The sequence below is a fragment of the Cucumis melo genome, chromosome 2 (genome assembly GCF_025177605.1).
Source record: "Cucumis melo cultivar AY chromosome 2, USDA_Cmelo_AY_1.0, whole genome shotgun sequence".
In the NCBI taxonomy this organism is placed as follows: Eukaryota; Viridiplantae; Streptophyta; class Magnoliopsida; order Cucurbitales; family Cucurbitaceae; genus Cucumis; species Cucumis melo.
Window position 1 is genome coordinate 4481935 of NC_066858.1, and position 7000 is coordinate 4488934.

The following is a 7000-nucleotide window of genomic DNA, read 5'->3' on the forward strand; positions in this document are numbered from 1 at the left end:
ATTAATGGGGTTTTTGTTTAGGAATGAATGTTAGGTTTTCACGATGTGGGTGTTAATTGTTTGTGTATAATCATGTTTGTTGGTTGAAATTTTGTCTATTTGGGGTGAAATGGGTGTAGATTGCTGGCTTTTTGTTTATGTATTCGAGATAATTGTTGTTCTTTGGTTATTCTTTTTTGTTTATTGTAGTCCGATTTTTTGGGCTTTTTTTATTTGAGACTATGTATATTGAGGAACTGAAGGAGGAAGGAGAGTTACAGAGTGGGGAAGAGGGAAATTCGGGTGTTATTGTTAGTAATTTGGAGAAGAGCATTTTAGTTCTTTCAGGTTCAGGAAGCAAAGGAGCTGCTCCAAAATTAGGGGCACAAAGGACTAATCGAACATTGTCTACTGGTATGTGATTGCATATAGTATAAAATAAAAGAGTAATTTCAAGATTCGAGTTGCCTGCAATTTTTACTTTCCATTGTTTATTAGAGTGAAATTGGTCATTCCCTCCGTAAGTTGTATCTTAACCTTGATTCCATTCATAGTTTGATCTATAATAGCATTCTTTATAGTGCAGCTTCCTTTGCTTTTCTTTTTTACTTTTGAAGGAATATGATTTTGACAATGGTCGATTCCATAAGGGGAGACAATTTCATGCTGTAATAAACTTTATTCTTTTTTCTTCTTCTTTTTAGATTGTCAGAAACATTTTACTTGATATGCATCTCTCTATTTTTCTATTAAATTAATGTACTCAAAGTAGATCAAATAAACATTGAAAATTAGATTTTTGCATCTAAAAGATAGCAAATTCCATTAAATTCTATCAGATTGACTGTTCCAATGTTTTATGGTGTTTATAATCATTTATGTATTGAACTAAGTTTTAGGTAAGTGGAATACTATTTGAAGAGTTAATATATGTCTTATTTGGGTGAAGTGATAAGGACAACTATAGAATTGAGCTGTGATTTCAGCAAAGATGTAGAGATTTTGTTACTTGAGTCTAAGGATTTCAATCCTATAATGCTGTAGGATTGAGAAAGAAAGCATGTCACTCTTCAATAATTATTACCTATAAAAAACAAAATAAAAAGTCTGGAAAGGCATAACATAAAACATATTATGCTGCCACATATTTTATTTGCCCTTTCCTTTACTTTTTGATTTCCCCCCTCTTTTTTGTAGCTTCTCCATTTCTTATGCATCTGTTCAGTGTACTGATGTGATTCAACTCTTCTTAGTTCAATATAAGGCATGGTTGTAGTATAGTAAACCTCTATAAGGTATGTTGAAAACTGGAATCACTTTTTTGTTGTGTCCACTTTGAGATTATGTTGAAAATGAATAATTGAAAAACAAGCAATGTTGATATTAGTTAGATTCCATCTGAATATCATTGAAAATCTCTAGATTACTCTACAAAGTTCATTCACAGAGAGTATAGCCATTGATGTGATTTAAAGGATTTTTTTCCTTTTGATCTTTTGATTATTATGAATTTCAACCTTCGATACTTAATTATCTGTTTTGTATTTTCAGTACCTTTGATGTTTATGCTCTGTTGCTTTGGATGTTTCTTTAGCTTGTTTTTCTTTTGATGTTTAATTTGAGCCTCAAGAAATTAATTGTTCATTTACTTGAGTTGGTGATTTTCTAGTGCAGAATTACAAAAGAAATGCATATACAAAAGCAGACTTGCAATGCACAAATGCATATACAAAAGAGGTTGAGAGTTGCTTGCCTTCTGATGCAAATATCAATAATGTTGTGAAGGTATTTTAGATTTTATTTGTCTTTGTCTTGAATTAAGGACTATTTTTGTGGTTAGTTTCTGACGGGCACCGTTTGGTCTATTAAAAAACAATGTAAAGTATTAATGATCAGTTATGTTGATGATTCTGGTGGTCTGGAAGCAACTCTAGGCATTAAATTCATTATGGTTGTTGGAGAATAGAAACTGTGATTTTATTTGTGTAGTATGATCAGCTTACTCTTAATAGTTGTTTAGTTGATTTCTTTGACTGAATAAGTTTTGAACATACTTTGTTGTTGTGATGTTATCTACTTCTTGTAGATTGGCTCTGCAGTTGGTGGTACTTATTTTGGCTCATGAATTGGAGGTAGTAGAGGATGCAGAATGCAAGTTTATTTGAAGCCAAGTTTCATTCAAGGTCATTGAGTTGGGTTGATAGAAGTAATGTTTTGTATATGACAATATCGAACAAATATGTAAAGTTTTCGAAATGTTGATACATATATGGTAAAATGTTAATATATGTTAAAGTTTTGGAATTGTTCTAGTGCATATTTATGTTTGAAATGTCATGAACAATAAATTTCTTGACGGTTCGCAAATGTCATAAACAACGAAATTCTTGACGGTTCCAAAATGTCATGAAAAAGAATACTCTTGACGGGTACAAAATGTCATAAACAATCACTTTCTTGACGGTTATTAAATGTCATGAAAAATGCACTCTTGACGGTTTTAAAATGTCATGAATATTCGTATTGTTGACGGTTTTTATCATTCATAGTCACATTCTTGACGGTTCTAAACTGTCAGTAAAACTTATAATCTTGACGATTCTAAACTATCATGAATAATTGAATACTTGACGGTTATAAACTGTCAACGTTAACAATTCTTGACGTTTTTTACAACTTTCAAGAAAATTTTCTTTCTTGACACTGGATTCAACGACGATTTTTAAACCGTCAAGAATAATCATTCTTGACAGTTTAAAACCGTCAAAAAGTCAATTTCTGTAGTAGTGTCTCCTCGACATCGACGATCTTCATCGATGCATGTCTAGCACTAATCCTTAGTAAGTGGTATAGCTAGAATGGCAAAAGTTCTTCTGTCCATTCTAGTACTTTGACAGCATACAAGGTTGGGCTCATGGATCATGCGAAAATATGCTAGCTGTCTAATTCTATGCCTAGTGTCGTAAGGTGTTTGAGGTAATCTCTTGTGGTAATTCATTAGTTGGTCCAACATCATTAGTAACTGACGTTGGGAGACTGTCAAGACAGTTAGTATTGTTGCAATTTCTTCTAAATCCATTTGAAGCTACAGACTAAGAACTTGCTCAAGTACGAGGGTCGTTAGTTAGTTTAAGAAAGAGGGATGCGTAGATACGTATCGTATCGTAATTAAAAAACATATGGTTACTATTGAGAATAAGTGCAAAAAAAAAAAAAAAAGAAGAAGGAAAGTTTCTCGTCTTCTACAACCATTTTGTTTAAAATAAATGTATCCAAAAAGTAGGAAAACAATTGTTATATTTCGAATGTCTCACAAGCATGCCAAACCGAAAATAAATAAAGTCTCACCAGCATGTTCTTATATATTTTTAGTTTTCGAAAACAGAAGAGAACAAAAAGATTTTAAAATAACAAATAGTGGAATAGAACTTTACTTCAAATTGTAGTATGCGTTGTTTGACTAAGGACACTTCCATTTGTTAAAAAGAGGTTTATGTATTGTTTTATAAGAAGGTCATTAACTACGTGACTAATCTATTAAACCAAACACATAAATTTTTTACTTGACTAAATAAACAGAAAGCATAAAACTTTATTTACGATAGTGTGCAGGATATTATGGAAACTTTTTTTTTTCGCTACCAATCATGTATGTCGAACCAATTTTAATGACAAATTTATTTCTACAAATCATTGTGAGTTTCTATTTTTTGTGAGGCCAATTAATTATTCATGTGAATGTCATATGTCGAATTTAAAATACGACGTAGTTTAGGAAATATCATTCCATCTTTGAAAACAAATTTATTGGACCCAAAATTTTCTTTCTAACCAAGTGTTTTATGCATTTCATTTTCTAAATCTAAACTCGATGCTTTGCAATACCATACTATTTTATTAAACACAAAAATTGAAATTGCATACGAAAGATGGACAATGAACTTCTACGCTACATTAGAAAAAAATATGGTAGTCCTATTACAAAGTTTACATGGTCACTGTGTGTGGGTAACCTTTCCTACATATTACAATGTTGTAATGAATTTTTAAAAAATCGCAGGAAAAAAAGTAATTTAAAACAAGGAAACCTTAGTACCTCGTAAATTAAAAATTGTGATCTCGGGCATACTGCAAAAAATAAGAAGAAAAGTATGTTAGTTGCACACAATGTTATTGGAAGAATGAAAAAATAAAAGTTTGTATTACATATCGTTTCCTACGGACAATGTACCCGTACGATAGAAAGAACAACGCAACTGTTAACAATAATTAGCAAAAAGCAAGTAACTGAAGGAAAAAGTTTTGTTGCCTCAAAGGAATGAAATTTGTTCAAGAACTTGAACTTGAATTTCATATAGTGGAAATATGTCTTCAGATCTGTAATGGTATAATATGCATTACACTGTATGCATTGAAAGGAACCACAAATAATGGAAAAAATGACCTTCTAGCATAGATTGCAAAGACACAACAGACATTACAGGCGTGGACAACAACAACAAGTAGTGGAAAAAATAACCTTAAAACATTGATTGTAGCAAAATGAAGTACATTACAGGCATGGACATGAAGAACAAGTAATGAAAAAAGTGTCCTTTTAACATGGATTTCACAGAAAAGAATGACACTATAGAAGAAGAGATGATTTACAAATCCGCATTTCAAGAGAATATAATAGTGACACAACAAATTATAAGAAGGAACACGGTCTTTAAAAAAAAGGATGCATTTTCATATATCTCAACACACGGAAAGGAATGGATGCATTCACACACACACATAAGTCCCTTAACTTCACTGAATAATAACATATCATGAAAGGAGAAGAAGACATAAGCCAATGGATGCATCAATAAACATACTAAATAAGATGGAAAGGAAATTCTAGGATGAGAAGAGGAAGGAGGCACATGAAAGGCAGAAGCATGGAGCATGTATATATAGGAGGGGATGAGCTACTTTAATGATGCGTTCAAGACCCCCAACCAAAAAAATCTGAACAAGCAATCTAATAATCATAATAGACAACACAAGGCAGAGGGAAGAGAGCATATCAGAGAAACATAAAAAATAGTCAAAGCCCTAATCCAATAGGTCATACCACAGAAAGCATAGGATGGGTAATGCACAAGTATGAAGAGACACACACATCAGTAGAGGGAAATTTTTTTTTACCAAAAAAGTGTATCAAATGGGATGCACGGGTATGAAGAGACAAAAGCATGACAAATGGCATAGAAAAAGCAGAAAATAGAAAGTTCAATCAAAGACTAACACAAGAACAAAATAATATACGCATGTAGAAATGTTAACGACTTAGTAATCAAAATGTAACCATTTCACATAACAGAAAGAAATCATGGAAAAAGTACACATATGTGGAAATAAGTAAAAAAAAAAATAATCAGTTCATAGGACCTCATCATCGGCGATCGAAAAAATAGTGAAAATGTTACCTTAATCCCTACCTTGCTCGGATCGATCCACTACCACTTAGGATGTAGCATTCGTCATTTCTCAATAAAGGGGAAGTCCGAGTGACAAGGGAAAGTCCGAGTGACAAGACTAGAAGACCAGCCATGTGACGAACCATAGTTGTTACCGAAAAAGGTTTTAGAGGCCTCAATCGTGGAAATGAAGCCAGTCAACGAAACCCAAAAGTGGACGGTATATCATTTTAGAGGCAAAGTAAATAAACGCTTCCATCAACAAACGTAAACCCATCTCATATCCGGGATTGGGGAAAAAAAGAAATGGATTCATTAAGGACAAGGTTGAGGGGTTGGAAGACGCAAGAAGAAATGAGGAAAACCAACCTTTGAAATGGGGGAGTTGAGGACGAGCAAAGACAGTGAATGGGGAGAATGAAACAGAACTTCAAAACAGGGAAAGAAATCAACAAACCTTCGGAATGGGGAACGATGAAAACCAAATTTCAAAATGGGAAAGAAGATAACCAACCTTCTGAAACGGTAAAGACAAAAACGAACCTCTAAACAATAAAGACGAAGCAAAAGAAAGTGGAAATGAGGGATTGAGCTCAGACTAAGAGAGAGTTGGCGAGGGATTTAGGGAGAGATTACGGCAGACTTAAGGGAGAGAGAGAGGTAAGGTTATGGGGGAGTTGAGAAGGATTGAGAGGGAAAACGGAAAGGGTAAGATGGGTTGAGGAGGAGTACGATAGAGGTTTTGAAACCCTAGAACTAGGGTTATAATAACACTACCCCAAACAAGGTTTGTATTTACATAACTCAATCTTTCCTTTTATAAATTGGGGCCCAAACAGCCCCCAAACATTCTAGGAACCAAGGGTAATTTTGTAATTTTAACATAGCCTTTATTTTGAATTAAAAAAACAAAAATTCTCGAGGACAAGTCCGACCGAGATTGCCCGAGAAAAAAATGGAAGTTTTTTTAAAAGTATGTACTTTTGAAATATAAATCCAAAATTGTGTCATTTTTTACAATTTTCCGTGACTCTTCTTGAGCAAAAGTTCTCAAGCAAGCCATTTTACAAATAAAATAATATTGTTTTTGGAAATGAGGACATTTTTGTCACAACCAGAAAAGTAATCCCAAATGTCTTTCACTACAAAATTTTTAAGACTTAGCACGAATATCCAACAAACGAATTAAATAAAAAATTTCGAGGACGAGTTCGACTGAGATTGCCCGAAGAAAAAAAAGGAAGTTTTTTTTTTTGGAATTTGTGGAAATAGCAAATATAAGAATAGAAAATAGAAAAATAGCAAACTGTTATTTTTATTTGTTTATTTATGGCAAAACTAACAGCCTTAAATATTTTCCCACTTTTTTGGCCCGAAATTACCCCTCCACGGATGACAATTGTCCATATACAAATACAGTGTATTTTGTAAGATCGAAAAATCAAATAAAATATCACATATCACGATTACAGTGCATTTGTAAACACACCCACTTATGATAATTATTAACTAAATCAAAAATTATTATATTCTTTGAGAGATCCCTAAACATATTCAATTGGTTTCAATATCTC

The 7000-nt window shown here is 32.8% G+C and overlaps 2 long non-coding RNA genes across 3 annotated transcripts; one reads left to right on the top strand and one right to left on the bottom strand.

The window, feature by feature from the left end:
* The first annotated feature begins 318 nt into the window (after positions 1 to 318).
* On the top strand, positions 319 to 2280 carry LOC127148147 (uncharacterized). Its single transcript, XR_007818900.1, has 3 exons — positions 319 to 393; positions 1654 to 1716; positions 2066 to 2280. It is a non-coding gene; the product is annotated as an uncharacterized LOC127148147 (long non-coding RNA).
* Positions 2281 to 3909: 1629 nt separating this feature from the next.
* On the bottom strand, positions 3910 to 6271 carry LOC103492500 (uncharacterized). 2 transcript variants are annotated; one of them, XR_538275.3, is made up of 2 exons: positions 5448 to 6271; positions 3910 to 4107 (listed from the first exon to the last, which is right to left on the bottom strand). It is a non-coding gene; the product is annotated as an uncharacterized LOC103492500 (long non-coding RNA). The 2 variants fall into 2 exon arrangements; XR_538273.3 differs by having other exon boundaries at positions 5436 to 6271.
* Positions 6272 to 7000: the final 729 nt, after the last annotated feature.